Here is a 26,336-nt window from a genome sequence, read left to right on the forward strand (position 1 = left end):
TCAACTCCCTTGCCTGCTCACAAAGGTTTTATCATCGTGGGGAGTAGAAATAACAAGGCAGAAGTATGTTAGATGTTCCCCTCCCCCCCTTCCTTTTTTTTTTTTTCTTCCCATTTTCTTTGCTCTACTGGCAAATCAAGTTCTGGGCAGACTGTTTTGTCAGCTGGAAGTCTTGAACCATTCTGGGCTTTGGGGGCAGCCTTTGTGCTTCTGTTCTGTGGACAGTGGTGTGTTCTAGTGAATTAGATTCTTCAAGTTTATCCCATTGATAGAAAAATGGTACTTAAGATTAATGAGGCATTGTTATATGTCACAGGCTCTTCTGGCCTTGACTTGAGGCCTTTTACCACATCAAAAGGCTCATTCTTGTAGTTCTCTTCCTATGTCTTACAAACTATGGTAATAACATAGCAGGCCAGAGATGCTTGTTGTGAAGAACTCCACATTGATCTTTTTGTTTGATGATGGATTTTTTCATTTCTATGCTTATGTTGTACTTTTTTGTTGTTTCAGAATTTTGTATTCATTTGTTCACTCTGCTCATTCACCTATTCATACTTATAGTATGCAGAACATGTTGTTCATCCTTATGACTTGAGGCAGAATTTCTATTCTGATAGTTTAGACTTGTGCCATCCAACATGGTAGCCAATAGCCACAAGTGGATTTTGAAACAGATAATCTGAATTAAGATATGCTGTAAGATATACATAGGATTTCTAAAACTCATTACAAAAAAGTGATTTCAATAATTTTTATGTTGATTGCATATTGAGATAACATTTTTTGCTATATTAGGTCAAGTAAATTGTTGTATTTAATATCATATGCTTGTAACTTTTTTTTCCTGTGCTTGCTAGAAAAATTCATATGTGTGCTCCCAGTTGAAAATATTGCTCATATTTGTGTAGGTTGTATTTTATTTCTGTTGAACATGGCCATTCGTCATACATGAACTAGTATTTATAAATCTTGAGTATTCTTTTCTCCTATGGTGAAGGATTTTCCTGGTTATTTTTAGTGTTAATATGTTTAACATTTTCATAAAAGAGTAGCAGCTGTGATTATTTAGCTCCTTTTTATTTATCTTTCAAGTTTGATTATAGTCAGTATAACTCAAAATTACTAACAATTCTTGTCAACTTGTTATACCATTTCTGAATAAATTCAGAACCTTGGTGATTATACCTGGGCAACCAGATTCACCAATATTAAGTTGAATATTACCCAGAAGTCTTAATGAGGTATTTCTCTCAATTTTGCTTGAAATTTTACATCTTACTAAAAATCATAAAGACAAGATCTACTGGGTCTATTTTTTTTTAAAAAAATTATTTATTTATTTTGGTACTAGGATTGAATCCAGAGGCACTTCACCACTGAGCCACATCCCCAGCCCCTCCCCCCCCCCGTTTTTTTAGTTCTTTGATAGACCTTTATTTTATGTATTTATATGCGGTGCTGAGAATCGAACCCAGTGCCTCACACATGCCAGGCTAGTGAGCTACTGCTGAGCCCTAGCCCAACCCCTCCCCAGCCCCTTTTATCATATTTAGAGATGGGGTCTTGCTGAATTGCTAAGGGTCTTGATAAGTTCTGAGGCTGGCTTTGAGCTTGTGATCCTCCTGCCATAGCCTCCCAAGTGGCTGGGATCACAGGTGTGTGCTACTGTGCCAGGCTGGTTTTATTTTTTGTTTTAAACTTTTATAGCTGTAGAGAAATGAGGTCATGGTAATTGTATGATGTAATTATGAACTATGAAAGAAATAAGAACTGATTCTTAATCTTGAACATGCAGTCATCTGTGAAACTATAAACTCAAAATGATGCAGTACATATTTAATACTTATTCATAAATAAGTACCTTTTGAATCTGAAATCTAAAATTTTTGATGGCTGCCTGGCTGCCTTTTGGAAATGTTGTTCTTTCATTCCCTGAGATGACTGCCAAGATACAAGAGTTGTAGTGACCTGTAGGCTGCTTCATGTTCTACAGGTTTTAAATGAAATCTTCATTGTATACATTATGTACTACTTTGAACCCCTGAAAACAGCTGGAATAATCTTGATGTCTTTTGTCATCATTATCACATGGTTTGGAGTAGTCTGTTTGTCTTTAGGTAGGTCATTTGTGGTATTGGTGGCATGTATGAACTTGGGAATGGTTTTTAATCGAAGTCTCAGCTAGTGTGAATACTTTTCAGGCTGTAGGGCTTCCTTGACTTGAATTCTCAATAGGGAACAGTCCTAATGAGGAGTTAGGTTGTTGACAATGTTAAGAGAGGGAAGAAACAAGCAGAATATTGTGATAGAGACATTTCAGCAGTAGGTAGAAGCCTTACTTTTAGCTAAGAAGAATCATATACATGTGGACAAAGGCCTGCTCCATAACAATAAGCTAGAGTATGAAATATTCTTTTTCCCTCTTTCATTCTCTATTGCTAGTAGCTCTCACATGTTTTTGCAATTGACTGATTGGGAAAAAGACTGGTCTTTGAATATTTAAAGGAGTATGAGACACATTTCACATTTAGGAAAAATCAAAATGGATAAAATATGAGATGACTACTAATATGTATGAACTTTCTTATGTTGGTATGGGCATCCATGAAAATTCCACAGAAAAATTATATTAAATGACTAAACTTTAGAATGATACCCAGAAAAGTCAGGAAGAAGATGGAGATAAATGCTAGGACAAAGATGCCCATTTTCACTCATCTTGTTCATTAGCCCCAGAGTATTAGGCTGAGAAAAATAAAAAAGCAAAGAAGATGGATGAATAAAAATACATTCAACATAAAATAGCATTTCTCTAAATCAGTTACATCCATCAAGAAAGTGCAGTTGAAAATACATAAATCTTTTACTAGGAAATTAATCTAAAAAGTAGACAAGATTTTTGTGATGAAAATGTCAAAATTCTGTTTTAGGACATAGAGACAGTGCTGAATAAGTAGGAGAGAGATAACTTTTAATAAGTAGATTGTCTGAACATCGTGAAACCATGATTTTCTTATGAATTCAATTTGTAAAATCACTGAATCCCAATAGGAAGTTTGCACTAATTTCATGGGCCTTTTTCCCCAAAGTTGCCATGTTATAAAGTTTGTTGACTTGCTTTCAAAACAGGAGCTTCATTGTGATGGCCCATGTCCCAACGAAGCTCTCCTGTGTTTCTACAGGAAACATTTAATGAAGGTGTTTCTTTTGGCATTGTTTGCAGTAGCAAATTCTATGGGCAATCTAGGTATTCATCACTGGGGAAATGGATTAGAAAAATTGATATTTACATGTAATTGAATGTACTATGAAACATATATCAATCAATTGTAAATGGTGATATTCATTCATTTCTTCTTTCATTCTGGGGATTGAACCCAGTGCTCTCTACCACTGAGTTACATCCCCAGCCCATCTTTTAAAATTTTTGTTTGAGACAGGGTCTCACAAAATTGCTGAGACTGGACTTGAACTTGCAATCCTCCTTCCTTAGACTCCAAAGTCTCTGGAATTATAGGCTTGCACCACCATATCTGGAAAATAGCTTTTTCGTCGATTTCTTGTCTTAGAAATCCACGGAAAAGCTATTTTTAAAAACTTTAGTTAATGCTCTTGGTAGTTTCTGGGAAAAGTGCATTAAAAATAACAGGCGTGTCCTATCTTTTAATATGGGTAAAGTCTTAGAAATCAGATATAAGGACCCGAAGAAAGGCAGTTCAATAAACCACATTGGTTTTGGCTTAGAAAAAATGACTGCATAGAGAGGGATGATGGGCAAAAAATGCCTAATCGTTTACTCCAAAGTTTGGGAGTGTTGCCTTATGAGGAACTCTAATAATGTGTTAGTGTCGTCATACAAGGTCTCTTTGGGCCTGTCAGGGTTATTTTTAATTAGAAATCACCCTTTGCTCTCTGCGGTTCACTATAGACCTGGCTTGGGAAAATCAGGAGGGGAGGGGCAGGTGCTAATACTGCTGTTTTCAAAGGATCACTGCCAGCCCAAAGTTAGGCAGAGCCAGACTCATTCTGGACTAGTTTTAGGGTAGATCATCCTTCTTAGAGTTGCCAAATAGCCTTTCATGATGCCAATTTATTTTGCAGTTTGTTCCAGGATCAGACTTCATTTGGGCCATCCCATTCAGAAAAGAGCAAAAATTTCCCCTCTTTCCAGGCATAACTTTATTACTCTTTTAAGGGAGACCTTCAGATAGTTGGCTATTTCAAAAGACCTTTTGTTGAAAGTTTCCACTGTGCAGGATGTCTTCTGATGCCTGAAGTCATCCAGTATAGTGATCCTAAGTTGCATAATTGGTATTTTACAGGAGGATCATCAGATAGCCAGCTACCAAACTTGTAGTCACAAGTGGTAGATGGTCTCAGTAGATGGTCTCAGGGTTAACAATGCACAGTTTTTTTTTTAATATTTATTTTTTAGCTTTAGGTGGACACAATATCTTTATTTTATTTTTATATGGTGCCGAGGATCGAACCCAGTGCCTCATGTATGCCAGGCGAACGCGCTACTACTTAAGCCGTATCTCCAGCCCCAACAATGTACAGTTTTATAGTCATCTTATTCCTACCTGCACAGAGAGTTCCTTTCCACATGCCAACATCAGTAACTCCAATGCTGTTAACTCTAGGCATAGTCCAGGAACCACTTTGATTCCCACCCATCCCAGCTTCCAGGAAAGCACTTTTTTCCTTTTCCTTTTTCTTCTTCTTCCTGTGTTCTTTTTATCTTGGCACTTGGCAGTTTCACCACAAATCGGTTCACCATTGTCTGCTATAGGCGTTTTCTGTCCTGGCCTGGTGAGATTCATCAGTGGACACTGGGATGCCTTTGATATAGATGCTTGTGTTGCTATTTGTTTCTTTAGGAAAAGGTAGAGAAAGGTATACCTTAATATATTTTAAATGTCACTCATTGTTTTAAAAGAAAATTTGAAAAAACCAAATTACTTACAGTTTCACCTGCTTCCTTGCAAATGTGTCTTTGGACACATTTGATATATTTTTACAAACATTTAATTATATTATGTGCATTTCTTTATATTCTGCATTCCTTCTTTAATATGTACCATATCACAAGTATCTTTTCATGGCACCAAATATTGATCCAACATTATTGTTTATTTCCTGCTGTATGAATTTGCTTAATTATGCAGTGTTCTTGCATCAAGAGGGGAGAGACAGATGCTATTGTTGAAACCAATGACAATGATGATAATGATGATGGCTACCATTTACTAAGTACTTACTACATGCTTGGTACCACATAATATAATTTGCATACATTGTCTTATTTAATCTTTACAAAACCTTGATAAATATATATTAATATCCCCACTTTGCAGGTGATGAAATTGATGCCTTTAGAGAGATTAAAGAAATTGCTTCAAATCACACAGCTAGGGGTAAGCCAGGGTTCTAAACCACAATATTAGAATGTGAATCCAAGTTCTTTCAGCTGGAAATATTTTAAATTCCCCCTTTCCTTGCTTATCTGATTAACACTTTAGGTAAAATTGTTAAAATGAATTAAAGGCACACATTGTAAGCTTTCTTTTACCAAACCCCTCAGAAATGTCATAACTATTTGCATTCCTCAGTGAAAGAATTTGGGAGTGCCCTTTTATCATTTTCTCAGCAATACCAAATGTTGACTTATTTTCTTCTACTAAACTGTTAGGAAAAATATGCTACATTGCAAAAAAATCACTATTGATTGCAGACATTTCTGTAGTGTTTAGATACCTGTCATTTCCTTTTTGTGTACACTTGAAATATTTTTATTTTATTTATTAAGATAAATATTTTTGTCGGGGTATGCGTGTTTTGAGATTCATGCTTGTTGTTGCATTATATATAGGTAGTTTGTTCCATTTTATTGTAGAGTAGTATTTTGTTTTGATTATTGGTGGACGTTAGGTTGTTTCTAGTTTAGAATTTATAATAAATCAAGTTGCCATGACATTCTTGCACAAATCTTTTTAATGGACCTAGATACTCTTTTCTCTTGATAAAATACTTAGGACTGAGATATTCTTGTTGTCTTTGTTATTGATTTATAGATTTCCATTGAAGTCAAATAAAATATCCTGTGGAGCTCAACAATTTGAAATGTATGCAGATTTTCTTTATGATCTAGTTTATGGTGTAATTTGGTAAATGTTCACTGTATACTTAAAAAATGAATATTCTGAAGTTGTTAGAGTGTTCTATACTTTCTGGTTTGGTTTGAACAATATGTAGAAAAAATATTTAAGACAACTTTATTATAAATGGAGGACAGTGAAGACTTAAAGAGAAGTTGAATTTCTACACTTCCCTGAAATTAATAAAATGACAAAACCAGTATCCTATGTTATTTTATGTATGTATAATACCTACAGGAACCACCAAAAATGTTATACAAAGAAATATATTTATAAATACTATAAATAAATAAAAATGGAATTCTAAATAATATTCAGATAACAGGAATGATAGAAAAAGGGAAACAAATAAAAATAACAAACAAAATGATAGGTGTAAGCCTAAACATGTGAATAATTGCATTGAATGCATGTTATCTGAATATATCAATAAAAATCACACATTGATGGAGTAGATTAAGAAATATGACTGCTGGGCATGGTGGTGTGTGCCTGTAATAACAATTTTTTAGAAGGATAACCATGATCATGATTTGAAGGTTAGCCTGGGGTAACATAGTAACACCCTGACTCAGAAAACCAAAAATATTGACGACAACGATGACAACAGCAACAACAAACAAATAAAGGAAAAGAAAAGACAACCTGACTATATGCTCTCTGTAAGAAAACCATGTGGCCAGGTGCCCTGGCACATCCCTGTAATCCCAACAGCTCATGAGGCTGAGGCAAGAGGATCATAATTTCATAGCCAGTCTCAGCAATTTAAAGAGGCCCTAAGTAACTCAGTGAGCCCCTCTCTCTAAATAAAATATTTAAAAAGTCTGGGAAAGTGGCTCAGTGGTAAAGTGCCTTTCAGTTCAATCCTTAGTACCAAAAGAAAAAAAGAAAGAAATAGGGGCTGGGGTTATGGCTCAGCGATAGAGCACTTGCCTAGCATGGGCCAGGCCCTGGGTTCCACCCTCAGCACCACATAAAAATAAATAAATAATTAAAGATATTGTGTCCAACTACAACTAAAAAATAAGTATTTTAAAAAAAGAAATGAAAAAGAAAGTGGTGGTGAGGGAGAGAGAATTAAAAAATATACAAATTACCGGTGTTGGGAATAAAACAAGGAATATAAGTAGAGACTTTACAGATATCAAAAGGGATAATAAGAATATTATGAACAACTCTACACATATAAATTTGACATTCTTTAAAACATTGATCAATTCTTTGGAAAACCTATGAGAGTTCACTCAATATACAGTTGATTTTTTTTTTTTTTGTACCAGGGATTGAACCCAGAGGTACTTAACCACTGTATCACATCACCAGCCCTTTTTCATATTTTATTTAAAGACAGGGTTTTGCAGAGTTGCTTACAGCCTGGCTAAGTTACTGAAACTGGCTTTGATCCCACAATCCTCCTTCTTCAGCCTCCGAGTCTCTGGGATTACAGGCGTGTGCCACTGTGCCTGGCACAGTCGATAATTTAAATAACCCTGTGACTAGGAAGGAAATTGAATTTCTAATTTAAAAACTCACTCCTAAAATCACCAGGCTCAGATGGTTTCACTGGTCTTCTCCCAAATATTTATAGAAGAATTAGTCTCAATTCTACACAATGTTTTAAGGAAAGTAGAAGTGGAAGAAACATTTTCCAATTTTATGAAGCTAGCAGCACCTTTACAACAAGACAAAGTGAGTGCAAAAAAGAAACTACATACTAATATCCTGCACAAATATAGATGCAAAATTTCTTAATAAAATATTAAGTAGGATTCAGTAATATATAAAGAGAATAAATACCCAAATGAGTTTATTTCATAGTTGTATAAAGAAGAAAAATCACAGGATCATATCAATTGTTGTAGAAAAGACATCTAATAAAATGCAAAGTCCATGCATATTTTAAAACAATAAAATATTTAAAAAATATTTATTCAGTCTCAACTGAATAAAGAACATATGCAAATATTTACAGCTCACTTGGTACTAAGGGCAAACAATGGAATGTCTCCCCTCTGAGATAGGGAACAAAGCAAAGATATCTGCTTTCATTACTCTTATTGAACATGGTGCTGAAAGTCTTATCCAGTACAGTAAGGTAAAGAGAGGGGATGTAGATTGGGATACATAAGTTGGAAAGAAGAAGTATAACTGTCTCAGTTTAAAATAACATGGTTGCCTGTGTTGAAGATCCCAAATCCAGGTAAAATGAACTAATACTAATGAGTACCAAGGTGTCAGCATCCAAAAATCACGCAAAAGTCCGTTGTATTCTGTATGTGAGCAGTGAACCTGTAGATACTAAAAATTAAAAAAGATACTATTTTGAGTTGGGGTTGTGGCTCAATGGTAGAGTGCTCGCCTAGCACATGTGAGATCCTGGGTTCGATACTCAGCACCACATAAAATGGATAGATAAATAAAATAAAGGTATTGTGTCCAACTACAACTAAAAATTAAATATTAAAAAATACTATTTTATGTTTTTCAATAAAAAATGTAAAGATGTAAATCTAAAAAAAATCTATTTAGGATCTGCATGCTTAAAACTCTGAAATACTGATGGATGAAATTAACAAGATGCAAATAAATGGTGAGGCATGTTGTATACATGGATTTGAAGACTCCATACACACAGTAAATTTATTAATTTTCCCAAGTTGATATAGAGATGTAATGAAATTCCTATAAAAATTTAAGCAAGACTGTTTTAGATATAAACAAGATTTTTCTCATATTTGTATGGAAATTCGAAAGAACTATAATAGCAGAAACTTTTTAAAATAAGAATACAATGAGAAGTCAACTTACTCAATTTTAATACATATATATTCTGATATATATATGTATATATATATTTATTAATTCATTCATTCATTCTGATCCATTATTCTGTCTACAACTGCCAGTTATCAAGACAGTTTGGTATTGGCTGGAGGATAGACAGAGAGAATAATGGATCAGAATAAATAACTCAGAAACAGACCCACAAAATTATTTGACAAAACTGCCAAAGCAATTCAGTTAATATTGTTGCAAAAATTGAACATGCATAGACAAAAAAGCCCTTTGAGCTAATTGTTACATTTTATATAAAAATTATTATTATAATTCATACAAAATAGATCATGGACTTAAATGCAAATTTATAAAAAATTTTGGGAAAATCTTCAGATACAAAGGTAGGCAGAGTTTTCCTAAATTCTAAAAACACTATTCATAAATGAATAAAATTAAAATACTGGACTTCATCAAAATTAAATACTTTGGCTCTCAAAAAGATACTTCTAAGAGGACAAGAACTTAAACTAGAGTGGGAGAAAATATTTACAAAGCATATAATCAACAATGGAGTAGTATTTAGAATATACAAAGACTTTTCAAAATGCAACAGTAAAAACAAAAAACAGACTCTAAACAATATATACATATAGGAAATGAGCAAAAGACTGGGAAGAACAATTACCAAAGCAGATATACACACAGCACATAGCTGATAAAAAGATGTTCAATATCAGTATTCATTAGAGGAAATTAGGTTCACACTAAGCTATCACTTATACTCCTATCAAAATAGTGACAACACCAAATGCTAGCAAGCATTTTGTGCAATATAAAATGGTTTAGTCACACTGGAAAATAGTTTCTTAAAAAAGTAAACCTGTTCCCAACAGCTTGGGAGGCTGAGTAGGAGGATCTCAAGTTCAAGGCCAGCCTCAGCAACTTAGCGAGGCCCTAAGCAACTTAATGAGACCCTGTCTATAAAATAAAAAATATATATATAAAGGGTCTGGGGATGTTGTTCAGTGGTTAAGCACCTCTGGGTTCAATCCCCTATACAAATAAATAAGTAAACCTGAAACTTCCATATAACTCAGCAATAACACTCCTGGGTATTTATCCCAGATAAATGAATATTTTGTTCATGCAGCAATCTATACATCAATGTTTATAACAGCTTTATTCATAATAGTCCCAAACTGGAAACAATTTAGATGTCTTTTAACAGTTGAATTGCTAAATAAACTGTGGTACATTCATATCATAGAATATTACTTAACAATATGAAGGAAAGAAGGGAAGAATTATTGATGCATACATCAACTTGGATCACTCTCAAGAGATTTATGCTAAGTGACGTAAATCAATCCTCAACGATAACCTACTGTATAATTCCATTTGTGTAACATCCTTTTGTTTTTTTCCTTTCAGTTTTGAGGTATGGGAATTGAACTTAGGGGCACTTTACCACTACTGTATCTTAATAGTCATTTTTATATTAATATAGGGTCTTGCTAAATTGCTGAGGGTCTTGCTAAGTTGCTGAGATTGATCTGGAATTTATGATCCTTTTGCCTCAGTCTCCCCAGTCGCTGGGTTTACAGGTGTGAGCCACCATGCCTGATGTAACATTTTCATTTTTAAAATAAGGAATCTATAGAAATGGAGAACAGGTTAGTGGCTACCAGGAGTTAAGTAGCAGATAGAGGCAGAGGGCAGTGGATATGGCTGTAAAAAGGCAACTTGAGGAACCTTTGTAGTTTTGAAAATGTACAGCTTGACTCTTGTCAATGTCAACATCCTGGTTGTGACGTGGTAGTTTTCGAAGATGTTTACCATTGGGGAAACCAGATAAAGAGCACATGGGATCTGTCTCTATTGTTTTTTATAACTGTATGTGATGTATAATTCTTTTGTAATAAAAGGTTTAATTACAGAATTGATATAACAAAGTTAATTCAAGTTTTAGTTTTCTTATTTTCTCTTGTGTTCTTACATTCTTTTCCAAGTGCAGACCTAATATTGTCCACTTTGTCAGGTTTTAGATATTGTACCTATTTTTTCTGAACATCTGAAGTTCAGAACGACAGATTTATTTATTCTTAGATTCTAAATCTGTCTGTTTTTGTACAGCATCTGTTAATGGGGGAAAAGGCATAGATTTATTTATACAAAATTTTCCCGATCCTCACTTAACTATACAAAGGCTATTTTTTGTGTGCGTGTGGCAAATGTGATTTTGAAATGCAGGGAGGAACCATGTGTCTTTAATAAAACAGCCATTACATACATTTATATATCATAAAAATAACATGTATAACTCTCTCAGTTTATAAAGTACTTTGAACCTCAGATTCTGTGCTTTTTCTAGCATTAACTTTCTTGTATACATAGGAAGTCACTTAAAAGATCTCTGCCTACTTTTTTTTGCATACAATTCTTATACTGTACCTTCAGTTCAAGTCCATACATTTCATTATAAGGACCATCAACAATCTCTTATTGCCTTCATCTGTAAATAATGGCATTTTAATTTACATTTTAAATGCCACATTTCCCTTTTGACTCTTTAATAATTGTTCAGAGGCCCTAGTCATTTTGGCAACATGAAACAGATTAAGAGGTTTGTCAGGGGACGTTTGAACTTCCAAATTGTGATGCATGTTAGCACTTCAAATGATAAACTGGCATGAGTTTGGTTTTAAGAGACTTACCTTAAAAATGGGCAGTGTGAAATTGGGCATTTGAATAGTAACTTTGGAAAACTAATAACTTTGGGAATAGTTCTTTGGAAAAAAATGCAGAAAAGCCCCCTTTTGTTCACTCTCATTAATGGACTAACTCTTGTAGCTTATCATGTGTAGACAATCAAATCTCAAATTTTTGGTGTCTCATTGTTGCGCAAGTATTTGGTTTACTACCTTGCTCACATATCCTTAGTAGTTCCTGGTATGTCAGAGACCACTTTATAAAAGGATGGGATTTGGGATGGGATTATAATTTAAATCATAGTGCTTTTTAAAAATAGTACAATAACTTGCTTTTTATTTTATTTATATCAAAAGTTATGTCATATAGTAAAATTTTCTCATTAGTGGCCTACAAATTGAATCATATTCTTTAAATAATTAGCACACAAGGTGCACAGTTACATACAGATTATTCAGGTTAGGGTTTCCCTAACACAAGGGACACTCATCTTAAAAGTGAAATTCAAATCTTTCCCTGATCAATTGCCCTAATCATATAGGAAGTCTGTGTTTTTGTTCTAACCAGGTAGGTAAGTTGTAATTTTAAGCAGTTTGGTTTACTAAGCATGATTAAGACACCATTCCCTTTGAGGTTTACCCTTTCACTTTAAGGTACAACTGTTTATCATCTTGGGTCAAAGGTTATAAAAAGTAGTCATCAATTAAAGCTTTATTGGTTGTAATTGGTAATGCTATGAAAGGAGCCAGCTGAACTGAATCTGATAATAAAAGACTCTTTGTTAAAATATTTAATAAATTAACACTCTGTCTTGGAAAGGGGAAGCTAATTACAAAGGCCAAGATTGTTAATCATAATGTTTACTTTCTTCAAAACGACAGACTCAACTGCTCCATAATCATTAGACATCAGATTTCTTTCTTTTTCTGTTTTTAAATCCTGCAGACTGTGTCAGTCCCTGGAGGGGATGCTCTTCTGAGGCTCATGCTTGGGTATAGCAGCAGGAGGAAATGCCAAGACAAACACAGGTTTAAGGGCCATCTTAAAAATAAACAGGACTCTGTTAGAATGTTAGGCTGCCTCTGCTCATTTCAATGAGGGTCAGAAGTTTATGTAGATTCATTTCTGTAGGCTGTTTGTGTGATATCAAGAATTGGGGCATTTGGAAGTAATGATATTTTTAATGATAAATTATCTACCAGAGCAATTATCGTTTCCCTATACACAGTTTATTTTCTTAAGTGTTTTGACAATGTTGTAGCTCTGGAAATTTAGACATTTTTCAAAGTCCTAATATAGGTAAATGGAGCTGTAATACATACCTCCATGACTCTTGAATGACCCTGCCATGGGAACTCTCTGAATGGGCTTTTACATCTGGGAATCGAATGTTTCTAGGTTTAAGCAATAGGGGGCATCTTGGGTTTGTTCTTTACACATGTTTCTGTAGTCTGATCTTTAGGGCAGTTCTAATGAAAGAAAATCCTGCTTTGGGCCTGCTGTGCAAATTAGCCATATGGTGAAGTGTAATATCCCGCTGAACATCATTATGGGGCCCTATGAAAAGTGCTCCCCTTTACACATGGAAGCAAATTAAAATAGCCCTTTCAGTTTTTTTTTTCCCCAACCTCTGAATAAACCTGTCTTCACTTGGATACTGTGATAGTTAAAAGGGAGTTCCAGCTGCAGTTAGGGTGATGAAATTACAGGCTTTGCTCGGGACCAAATGGAAATATTGCTTCCTGTAGGCAAAGCCGGAAGAACAATTGTGTGTATTTCTCTTCTTCTGTTCCCCTCCCTTGTTCTTTGTCCATGTGTCCTTAGTTGCTTCTTGGTCTGGGGTTATTTTCTGTTAAGTGATTGGTAAGAAGAATTCAGCCTGCTTTTCCATAGATATTCTACCAAAACCTGCCAAGGAAGTCCACTGGAAGAAGAGCTGGTTTACTCTAGGCCCTTATGTTTTGTGGGGGTTTGGGTTCCAGGACCCTCTGTGGAAACCAGAATCTCTGGATACTTTAGTCCCTTATATAAAATGGCATGATATTTGCATGTAACCTATGTGCATCATCCTGGATACTTTAAATTTCTAGATTATTTATATTAATATGATGCAAATCTATATACATAGTTGTTATACTGTGGTGTTTAGGGAATAATGACAAGGAAATAGTCTGTACACATTCAGTCTAGAGGCAATTTGTGTGTTTTTGCCATATTTTCAATGCACAGTTGGTTGAACCCATAGATATGGAGGCCAACTATATATAATGTACATTGTCACCTTTATGAGGAAAAGCAAATTCATGGAAAGGTCTTTGATCTGGCATTCCCTCTCCTCCCACCTCCAGCACTGGGATTGTACAATCCTGACTTAATTGATTAATGGTTCACATTTGTAACCTATAGCTGCAAAATTTGGCCTTAAGCTTTGTTTTACCACTTTTGTGGACAAAAACACAAAACCTTACTCATTTCCTCATACTGGGTGGCGATATTGTTCATGTTTCATATTTTTATATCCAGATAAGTGCCTTGGTATAGAGAATGATTCAGAGTTGTTTTTATTTTTATTTATAAACATTTATTCAATGGTAATGATATTTGTAAGATTTTTGTTGTTGTTGTTGGGGTTTCTTTTGGTGGTACTTGGGATTTAACCCAGGGACACTGTACCAGTGAGCTACACTCCAGCCATTGTTTCTATTTATTTTAGACAGGGTCTTTCTAAGTTACTGAGGCTGACGTTGAACTTGGCAATTCTCTTGCCTCAGACTCCTGCATCACTGGATTGCAGGAGTGTACCATTGCAACCACCTGGTTTGACATTTATATGGCAAAGGAATACAGTATGTGTTTGATGAAAGGGAATCAGAACAGTGTTGTGGAGTAAAAATGAGTCATACCAAATTATGATGTTGAAGAATAGATTTTCCATGCAAAGTTTAATGAAAAGAGTACATGCAACATGACCCTATTTGTGTGTGTGTGTGTGTGTTTGAAATATCTATTTTTTTTAAAGAAAGAGTGAGAGAGAGTGAGAGAGAGGGAGAGAATTTTAATATTTATTTTTTAGTATTTGGCGGACACAACATCTTTGTCTGTATGTGGTGCTGAGGATTGAACCCGGGCCGCACGCATGCCAGGCAAGCGCACTACTGCTTGAGCCACATCCCCAGCCCTGAAATATCTATTTTGAAGAGGGAAAAAAATCTATGAGAGTACACCAAAAAGTAAATAGTAATTATCTCCAAATGAAGGGATTATGAATGGCTTTTATTTTCTCTCTGCCCAAATTGTGTTTACTTTTTCTAAAAGTCAGATATTTTACTTTTGTAATTAATAATTATTTTGAAAGAAATAAACATTATGGAAATGCAGCTACAAAAAAAATTCAGAAGACAAGTATTTCTGGAAGTGTGTTATTTCCTGTTAAAACTCAGTGTTAAGATTAACGATTAGGGAAACAGCAATAGCTTGTAGTGAACTTGATTATGAGTACTCACTTCCTAATTTATCATAACAAGTGGTATAATACTATTTAAATAACATAGGAATTTAGTAAATGAAGTACCGGATAAACTGAAGAAGAGGTTACAGAGCTTGGAAAATTTTCTTTCTCTCATTTTGGTATTAAATAAAAATACAGTATTGCTGCAATCATTTAGGTCCTCTAACTGAATGACAAGAAATTTATTATGGGGGTATCTTTATAATAATACAAACTTTAGTATTTAGGTTAAATTTCAGACAGGATATACACATATAACATAGAAATTGTTAAACAAAACTTTGCTTGTCTTCTTCTTTCTCTTAACTTTTACCAGAATATTTTAAATGCATAAAAATCCAAAAACATACAACACTTTTGACAATTAAGGCTGCTAATTAATATTTTGTCCTAATATGAATAAAATTTTCTCTTAATTGTTGTACCATTTGAATGGATCAAGAGATCTAATGGTTGACTGGTCTATGTTTTGCTTCTTTAAGTCAAAAGGCACTTATCTCTTTCTCACTATATGCCCTCTGGCTTGCAAATGCATTCCTGAATGGGGGAATGTATTAGTTAGGATCTTAACTCATTTGTACTGCTATAGCAAAATACTACACGAAGGATAACTTACAAGTAGTAGAAATTTATTTCTCATAGTTTTGGAGGCTGGGAAGCATAAGATCAAGGTGCCAGCAGGTTTTGTGACTGGTGAAGGCTGCTCTCTGCTTTCAATATGGGCCTGTTGCTGCATTCTCCAGAGGGATGAATGCTGTGTTGTTGGCAGAAGAGATGGCATAAGCAAACCTACTTCCTCAAACCCTTATATGAGGGCCTTGGCCTTAATCCCATCCCTGAGGGCTCTGCTCTAATGACTTAATTATTTATAAAGGCTTCACCTGTTTAAGCTCTCATATTGGTGATTTCCACACATGGAGTTTGGGGGACACATTCAGATCACAACAGTTGGTAACCCTTTTGATGCATGGATTTTCCTTTTTAAGGCTGCCAAAGTGTGGGATCAAGGGGAAAGAGGTGTTGTTGGTGGCAGGACAGTTCATCTGGTGCTGGAGAGTACTTAAAAAAAAAAAAAAGTAAACCCTGTCTATCCATGGGTTCTGCATCATGGATTCAACCAACCCAGATAGAAAATATTTGGGGAAAAATTACTTCTGTACTGCCATGTACAGACTTCTTTTGTAATTATTCTCTAAACAACTATTTAACAACTATGTATGTAACATTTACATTTACATGGTATTCAGTATTATAAGTAATCTACAGATTATTCAAAGTATACAGGAAGCTATTTATAAATTATATGCAGATACTGTGCTATGTTATTTTCTATAAGGGACTTGGGCATCCATAGATTTGGGTATACATAGGGGTTTCTGGAGCTCATCCTTCATAGATACTTAGGGCCAGCTATAGTGCCGTTTAAATATACAGATAGGAAGGTTCTGTATTACCCTGGTTTCCATTCACTTTAAAAGGTTCAGATTAATAAACACTGGGAACTATGTGGGAGGAGAATGGCTATATTTCATATGAACTTATTAGGCAAATCACTTATGAGACAGTAGAATTAGTTTTTGGATTCCTTTAGATACAACCTTGGACTGGGGAATATCAATTTGCTCTGAGTTGCTGATTCCATAAGAACATTAGATCTATAGCCATCTTAATGGTAAACTGGGCTAAAGAAAAACCACAAACTGACCCTGGAGGATAGTACTGGTCCAAAAAGAGTAGTACTTTGGCCTTGTTCAAAATAGAGCCATGGGTCTTGGATAGGCAGAATTAATATAGTCAAAATGGCCATATTCTTCATAGAACTAGAAAACGCAATCATGAAATTCATTTGGAAAACTAAGAGACCCAGAATAGCCACAGCAATACTCAGCAAGAAGAGTGAAGCAGGAACCATCACAATACCAGACCTTAAACTATACTACAGAGCAGTAGTAACAAAAATGGCATGGTACAGGTACCAAAATAGACATGTAGACCAATGGTACAAAATAGAGGACACAGACACAAACCCACATAAATATGGGTATCTCATACTAGACAAAGGTGCCCAAAACATACATTGGATAAAAGATAGCCTATTCAACAAATGGTGCTGGGAAAACTGGAAATCCATATGTAGCAAAATGAAATTAAACCTCTGTCTCTCACCGTGTGCAAAAATAAACTCAAAGTGGATCAAAGACTTAGACACTAGAACAGAAACCCTGATAGAAGAAAAAGTAGGCCCAAATCTTCATCATGTTGGCTTAGGCCCTTAATTCCTTAACAAGACTCCTAAAGCACAAGAAGTAAAATCAAGAATCAATAAATGGGATGGATTTAAACTAAAAAGCTTCTTCTCAGCAAAGGAAACAATCAGTAATGTGATGAGAGACCCTACAGAATGGGAAAAAGTTTTTACCGCACGTACCTCAGAAAGAGCATTTATCATCAGGATATATAAAGAACTCAAAAAACTTAATACCAAAACACAAAGAAAAACAACAACAAAAAAACAAAAACCAAAAAACAAATAGCCCAGTCAATAAATGGGCTAGGGAACTGGACAGACACTTCACAGAAGAAGAAATACAATTGATCAGCAAACATATGAAAAAATGTTCATCATCTCACTCCAGTCAGAATGACAATTATCAAGAATACAAGCAATAATAAGTGTTTGCATATACAACCAGAGATAAGAAAAATTGTGCTCTATATGTGTAATATGAATTATAATGCATTTTGCTGTCATATATTAATTTAAAAAATGGTTAAAAAAATCCCAGTATTAAAAAAAGGAGATTATAAGACAACAAAATAATAATAATAATAGTTGTTTGTGAGAATGTGGAGGAAAAGGTGCATTCATACGTTGCTGGTGGGACTGAAAATTGATGCAACCACTATGGAAAGTAGTATGGAGATAACCTCAGAAAACTTGGAATGGAAGCACCATTTTACCTAGCTATCCTACTCCTCGGTTTTTACCCAAAGGACCTAAAATCAGCCTTCTGTGGTGACACAGCCACATCAATGTTTATAGCAGCTCAATTCACAATAGCCAAACTATGGAACCAACCTAGGTGCACTTCAACAGATGAATGGATAAAAAATATGTACATATACCCGATGGGATGTTACTTAGCCTTGAAGAAGAATGAAAGTATGGCATTGCAGATAAATGGATTGAACTAGAGAATATCATACTAGGTGAAATTAGACAATCCCCCCAAACAGAAAGCTGAATGTTTTCTTTTGAATGGATGTTACACAGTGGGGTGGATAGGGAGGAATGAAGGAATTTTGGTTTGTGTAGAGGGGAGTGAAGGGAGAGGTAGGGCTGTGGGGATGGGAAGGATGGTAAAATGAGACAGACATTATTACCCTATGTATACATGTATGATCACACTACTGGAGTGATTACACCATGTTCAGCCAGAGGAATGAGAAGTTGTGCTCTATTTATGTATAATATGTCAAAATGCATTCTACTATCATGTGTAATTAATTAGAACAAATTAAAAAAATTGAAAAAAAGACAGCAAAATAAAGCAATGGGGAAACAAAACAACATACAACAAAATGAGATCTGAGAAAACTTATTGAATAAAAAGGGTCTAGGAACATCATCTTCAGAATCCATAGGTGACATAATTCTCTAAATGATTTTCTATAGGAACCAAAAAACAAATGCTTGAAAATTGTTTGATGTGTACAAATTACAACCTCTATATTGTGATTTAGATGTGAGGGGTCTCCCAAAAGCTCATGTGTGAGACCATGCAAGAAGGCTCAAAGTGAAATGATTTGATTAGGAGAGTCTTAACCTAATCAGTGCATTAATCCCCTGACGGAGAATTAACTGGGTAGTAATTGTAGGCAGGTAGGGTGTGGCTGAAAGAGTTGGGTTCCTGGGAGTGTGCCTTTTGGATTTTTATTTTGTCCTTATTGAGCAAAGCTCTCTCTCTGCTTCCTGTTGTGATGTCCTGAGCTGCTTTACTCTGCCATATTCTTCTGTCATAATGTTCTGCCTTACCTCAGGCCCTGTGAATGGAGTAGGCCATACATGAACTGAGACCTCTGAAACTCTGAGTCCCCAAATATACTTTTCCTCTTCACATTGTTGTTGTTAGGTCTTCTAGACACAGCAGCAAAAAAAAGCTGACTAAAACACTATGAGACAGGAATAAACTCTAAAAGAATAAATGGAGATAGAAAAGCAAGGATGATATAGGGGTACCAGGGATTGAACTCAGGGGCACTCAACCATTGAGTCTCACCTCAGTCTTTGGTTTTGTATTTTATTTAGAGATAGGGTCTCACTGGGTTGTTTAGTGCCTCACTTTTTGCTGAGGCTGGCTTTGAACTCGCTGTCCTCCTGTCTTAGTCTCCTCAGCAGCTGGGATTACAGGTGTGCACCACTGTGCCCGGCTAGATTCCTAATTTTATTACAAGGAAATGATAGTTGCAGTAGTAAATAAAGTATAAATATAAAATAGAAACTTTTAAAAGAAAATATAGATTATTTATTCATACTTTTAATCACTTATTCTATAACAAATATATATTGAATCCTGTTATGTGTCTGGCTCTGTTGTATGGGCTGGGAACTCAAAAGTGAAGAATATAAACTGAAACTTGTTCTCATAGAACTTGCAACCCAACGAGAGAAAACAGACAATAGACAAATGGACAACATAATATCAAACTGAGATACATGCTATGAAAGGATGAAAAAGGGGTGATATATCAGGCAAGACTTTCTTTGTTTTAGAGTATAAATTAGTTTCATAAATTTATTAGTACACTTACTCAACAATATTAATTGAAGCATTTTTTTTTCCGTATATTTGTTGATTGATTGTATATCCTCTTCTGAGAAGTGTCTGTTCAGGTCTTTGGCCATTTGTTGATTGTGTTATTTGTTTTTTGGTGTTTAGCTTTTTGAGTTCTTTGTATACCCTAGAGATTAGAGCTCTATCTGATGTGTGAGGGGTAAAAATTTGTTCCCAGGATGTAGGCTCCCTATTCATCTCACATATTATTTTTCTTGCTGAGAAAAAACTTTTTAGTTTGAATTCATCCCATTTGTTGATTCTTGGTTTTAATTCTTGTGCTATAGGTATCTTATTAAGGAAGCTGGGGCCTAACCCCATGTGATAGAGATTAGGGCCTACTTTTTCTTCTATTAGACACAGAGTCTCTGGTTTAATTCCTAGATCCTTGATCCATTTTGAGTTAACTTTTGTGCATGGTGAGAGATAGAGATTCAATTTCATTTTGTTGCATATGGATTTCCAGTTTTCCCAGCACCATTTGTTGAAGATGCTATCCTTTTTCCAGTGCATGCTTTTAGCACCTTTGTCTAATATAAGGTAGTTGTAATTTTGTGGGTTGGTCTCTGTGTCCTCTATCCTGTACCATCGGTCCACCAGCCTGTTTTGGTGCCAGTACCATGCTGTTTTTGTTAACTATTGCTCTGTAGTATAGTTTAAGATCTGGTATAGCGATACCACCTGTTTCACTCTTCCTGCTTAGAATTGCTTTAGCTATTCTGGGTCTCTTATTTTTCCAGATGAATTTCATGATTGCTTTTTCTATTTCTGTGAGGAATGCTATTAGGATTTTGATCAGAATTGCATTGGATCTGTATAGTGCTTTTGGTAGAATGGTCATTTTAATAATATTAATTCTGCCTATCCATGAGCAAGGTAGATCTTTCCATCTTCTAAAGTCTTCTTCTATTTCTCTCTTTAGGGTTCTATAGTTTTCATTGTATAGATCTTTCACCTCTTTTGTTAAATTGATTCCCAAGTATTTTATTTTTTTTGAGGATATTGTGAATGGGGTAGTTTTCTTCGTTTCCTTTTCAGAAGATTTGTCACTGATACAAGAATGCCTTTGATTTATGGGTGTTGATTTTATATCCTGCCATTTGCTGAATTCATTTACTAGTTCTAGAAATTTCTTGGTAGAGTTTTTTGGGTCTTCTAGGTATAGAATCATATCGTCAGCAGATAGTGCTAGTTTAAGTTCTTCTTTTCCTATAGTTATTCCTTTAATTTCTTTCATTTGTCTAATTGTTCTGGCCAGTGTTTCAAGAACTATGTTGATTAGAAGTGGTGAGAGAGGGCATCCTGTCTTGTTCCAGATTTTAGAGGGAATGCCTTCAGTTTTTCTTCGTTTCGAATGATGCTGGCCTGAGGCTTAGCGTAGATAGCTTTTACAATGTTGAGGTAAGTTCCTGTTATCCCTAGTTTTTCTAGTGTTTTGAACATAAAGGGGTGCTGTATTTTGTCAAATGCATTTTCTGCATCTATTGAGATGATCATGTGGTTCTTATCTTTAAGTCTATTGATGTGATGAATTACATTTATTGATTTCTGTATGTTGAACCAACCTTGCATCCCGGGGATGAATCCTACTTGATCATGGTGCATGATCTTTTTGATATCTTTTTGTATCTGATTTGCCAGAATTTTATTGAGGATTTTTGCATCTATAGTCATTGGAGATATTGGTCTGAAGTTTTCTTTCTTTGAGGTGTCTTTGTCTGGTTTGGAATCAGGGTGATATTGGCTTTGTAGAATGAATTTGGAAATACTCCCTCTTTTTCTATTTCCTGAAATAGATTGGAGAGTATTGGTATTAGTTCTTCTTTAAAGGTCTTGTAAAACTCGGCTGTATATCCATCTGGTCCTGGGCTTTTCTTGGTTGGTAATCTTTTGATGGCTTCTTCTATTTCTTCACTTGAAATTGGTCTGTTTAAGTTGTGTGTATCTTCCTGACTCAATCTGGGTAGATCATTTGACTTAAGGAATTTATCGATGCCTTCACTATCTTTTATTTTATTGGAGTATAAGGTTTCAAAATAATTTCTAATTATCTTCTGTATTTCTGTAGTGTCTGTTGTGATATTGCCTTTTTCATCCTGTATGCTAGTAATTTGGGTTCTCTCTCTTCTTCTCTTCATTAGCATGGCTAAGGGTCTGTCAATCTTATTTATTTTTTCAAAGAACCAACTTTTAGTTTTGTCAATTTTTTCAATTGTTTCTTTTGTTTCAATTTCATTGATTTCAGCTCTGATTTTAATTATTTCTTGTCAGGTAAGACTTTCAATTTTAATGATCAGTAGAAAAGTCTTCTCTATGTGACAAAGTTTTATTTGCATAACAAGAAAGAGCCATACATTTCCTTGATGTCAGTATCTTTTCTGGGTCTTTTTATACTTACATTGGACAGGCATTCCATAGAGTGTACTTTTTTCTACTAGGGCTTTGATTACTGTTTTTCTGTTAAGATTCTAACATTCATTATCTTTAGCCTATTCCATTCTCCTGAGATGTAGACAAAAATATTACCTGCTGTAAAACACTTGGTACTGGAAGTCAGTAACTGAATATGCCCCCCAAAGAAGCTATAATTATCTGTCTTTCCATAGTTAGCTTTCCTTAGTCATGGTAGTTATGTTCCATAAAGTCACCGTGAACACTGAGTTAGTGAATACTCAACCATTGCTCTTAAGGGATATGTGAGCTTCTTGTCACATATTCATTAGCTGGTCCATGCATAACCTTGATTTATAAATCTTTCTATTTAAAGTACCTTATTTAATATATTGATTTATTACTCTTGAGCTCAGCCACCAGCATTGTACTAATACTTGAATGAAGTACTAACATGTTTTATCTGTAAGTCACATCAAAAGTCTTTCTGAGCTGGACAACATTTTAGTGCTGTATTTGGGGTCAATTTTAAATAGCAAAATCACCAACGAAAAGTACAAAAATTCAAAAAACGTGGCACTGCATAGACCATGAAAATGATACTTGTTTACAGTATGAAAACTGAAACAAGAAGGCAGAGTGTTGCCCTATTTGACCTTAACTGGGAACATGTGCATTGAACAATTTAAATTTTTCAAAACTCTGCACATGGTTGTGAATGTCTATGTAAGAATGATGAGTATTTGTTTTGGAGTTACAAATAAATTTTAGCACTTAGGCAAGTTTTCAAGCACAGATTCCGTGAATAGTAAAGATTGTAAATTCCTTCCCTTGTGATGATAACACCATCAAGCCAGGCTAGAAAGATTGCACCAGCTTCTCTCCTTCCCACCTGATACCACCCATAGCCAAGGATGTCTCTCCTAAATATATCTCATTTGTGACTGATCCTTTAGAGTCAAATTTACCTTTTCTTCTTTGTACTCTCTATATTAAAACTTCCAAAATGTCTAAAACTTTTGTTGTCATTAGAACTTACGTCCCAATAATTGAAAAAACCCTTCAGCCTTGTCTCTTGCCATCCCTATACCTTACACCCTGAAGTTTCAGCCATGGAGAACTTCTTTCAAATTCACTAGATGTGTGATGCCTGTTTTTCTTTGAATCTCTTTGTCTCCACTAGGAACATTCTTTCCCTTTTGCTTTACCTGGTCTACTCTTCTGACTCATTCTTCAATTAGGAGTATAAATACCATTTTTTTTCCTGACACTCTGCCCCCAGTAATATATTCCCCCCCCACACACACATCCATACCATTCCAAATGCATAGGGTTCTGAAGCTCATTTTGTTTACTTGCCAGTCTTACACTGTACACTATAAATTCAGTGAAAACCGCATTTTCAGTGCCTATCACATGGTAAGTACTTAGGATATATTAAATGACTAGGTTTTCTGTGATATTATTTGTTAGTTATCATGAACTCTTTAGAGCAGTATAATATTAGTGATATAAAATGGGAAAGGAACAACCTTTCATTTACTTTTTTAAAAAAAATCTATTTGCTTATGCCTTCAACAGCTTCTGAGTTCTTGTGTTTGTTTTTGTTTTCTTAATGTTAGTGACAGAGAGAGGTTAGGGCTGACGTGAGACCTCTGTACTCTGTAGTTCATCTAGTGACCTATTCGTGAATAGAGAAGTACTTCACCGGTTGGTTACTCAGTTGGACTAGTCAAACATCTTCACAAATTCCACCTTTAAGCATCGAGTTGACAAAATTGGCAGACGAATAGAATAATCAAAAGTGAATTCATTCAGCAGCCACTAAGGAAAATCCAATTCATTTTTGTAAATGGGGGAGCCAGACCTACTAGATAGGTCCTTTCTTTTGTTTTTATTCTATTGAAGAAATATGTGAAAAGCAAAACTGTATCCAGTTTGGAATTAGGTAGAGGTTCATGATTTGATTTCTATATAGAATTTCACCCAATATATTTTCAATCATTTAAAACAAAAAAAAATCAAGTTAATATATTATGGCCTAATTAGAAAGAAGACTTTCCCTAAATTCTCAGGTAAGTGTATCTTGGCTGCAAAGCATGTTGAATATGTAATGTCATACTAGAATAATAAAGGTCCTTTACGGCTGTTAACCTTAAAATGAAAAGCCCTTCAGTGTATATGGAATGTAATTGACATTTAATAATACCACTATGCTGTGACATGGTGACAAGTGGGAGCTAACTTTAACACGCCAAATAGCAGTTTCTACTTTTTTCTTCTTAAATAGAATCATGTGCTTCCTCATTGACTTATGGATGAAGGAAGCGTTGAAATAGCTGTCCTAATATTTGATTTCATTTTATAGGCAGAAAAACTTAAGTGTATACAGTTATAATCACTTTAGCATTTTAAGACTTTTGTTTTTAAGCTATGCCAGGGCCCAACAAACCATGACCCATGGGCCAAATCTGGTCTGTGGTTTTTACATTTTTAAAATCAGAAGAAAAATAATGTTTCATGACAGGTCAAAATTATATGAAGTTCTAATTTCACTCCCCACAAATTAGGTTTTATTGGAACCTAGCCACACTCAAGTCATTTATGTATTATCTGTGGTTGCTTTTGTATGACAACAGAACCAAGTTGAAATAGTTTGCCCACCATCCTAAAATATTTACTGTCCTCCCCTTTACAAAATGTTCACCAACCTCTGAGCTATAGTACTGTGTTTGCATGATGTAGTATGTTAATCCAGCTGTTTAGGACCAATTTAGTAATAAAACAAGTCATATTGAAAAAGTTCTTGAGATTTTTAGGAAGGCATGGAAATTTAACTAGTTTATTGTATATTGCCAGGGTTGGTCATGGCTTTCCACTTTTATCATTGATTTCATCTTTTTAATTTTTAAAAAGATAAGTACTTACATTCATGCTTAGTATTTATCAAACACTATTCTAAGAGCTTTCTAACTCTTCTAAATGCTCCTAACAATTATGTGAAGTTGGCATCTCTACAAATGAGAAAACCACAGCATGCATATAAGTGAAAGTTAAATAAATAGTGGAAGGGAAATTATATAGCTATTTATAACAATTTACAGCTAGTAAGGGGCAGAGTCACAATTTGAATGTAATCACCAGGTTCCAAAGTCAGTGCTCTTTACTACTGTGGCATGCTGTCTTTCTCTTTTTACTTATTTAGAAAAGTCTTGTATTAATATTAGAATTTAGTCATAAGGTGGCATGACATTTTAAAAACTTTGAGCTGCTATAACAAAATACCACGAACTAGGTGGCTTAAAACATGAGAAATATTTTCTGTCCCCATTTTAGAGACTTGGAATCCAGAATTCAAAGCATCCACAAGGCCATGCTCCCACTCAGACTCTGTTGAATCCTTTCTTAGTTCTGCTGGTGGCCAGCAATCTTTGGTGTTCTTTGGCTTGCAGCTGCACAGTTCCAGTCTCTGCTTCTCATCACATAATGTTCTCCCTGGGTGTCTCCCTTGGTGTCTTTTGTTCTGTTCTTCTAAGGACACCAGGCATATTGTGTTAAGGCAAACCCTACACTGGTATGGCCACATCTTAATTTAACTGTTTTCATCTGCAGTGGCAGTACCTCCAAATAGAGTCATATTACAAGATGCTGGGAAGGACATAAATTTGGGGGGAGACTTTTCAACCCAATACAGAGCTCATGACTGTAGGGCTCATCTGCCAGATTTTGTTCTCTGAGCGCCTTTCATTTTAAGTTTAGTAAGTATAAATGAAAAGTGTAAATTGAATATCAAAAAGATTCATTGATTTGTCCCCTGCTCCTTGCTCCTGCTGTTGTTGCTGCCCCCACTCCTCTTCCAAGATGGATTTACTCTTCTCAGTTTCTGCCTTTTCCCCCACTTTCCATTGATCTTGTGCTTCTGATTCATTTGGTTTTATTTTGGACACTTTTCTT

The 26,336-nt window shown here is 35.0% G+C and overlaps 1 protein-coding gene across 7 annotated transcripts in view; it reads left to right on the forward strand.

The window, feature by feature from the left end:
• Window positions 1–26,336, forward strand: part of Exoc6b (exocyst complex component 6B) — a 622,696-nt gene that overhangs the window by 274,371 nt on the left and 321,989 nt on the right. The gene's annotated exons all lie outside the window — the stretch shown is intronic.

Source organism: Marmota monax, unplaced genomic scaffold (genome assembly GCF_021218885.2).
Source record: "Marmota monax isolate L192 unplaced genomic scaffold, Marmota_monax_Labrador192_F-V1.1 WCK01_AAM20220418_F8-fsc00106, whole genome shotgun sequence".
NCBI lineage: Eukaryota > Metazoa > Chordata > Mammalia > Rodentia > Sciuridae > Marmota > Marmota monax.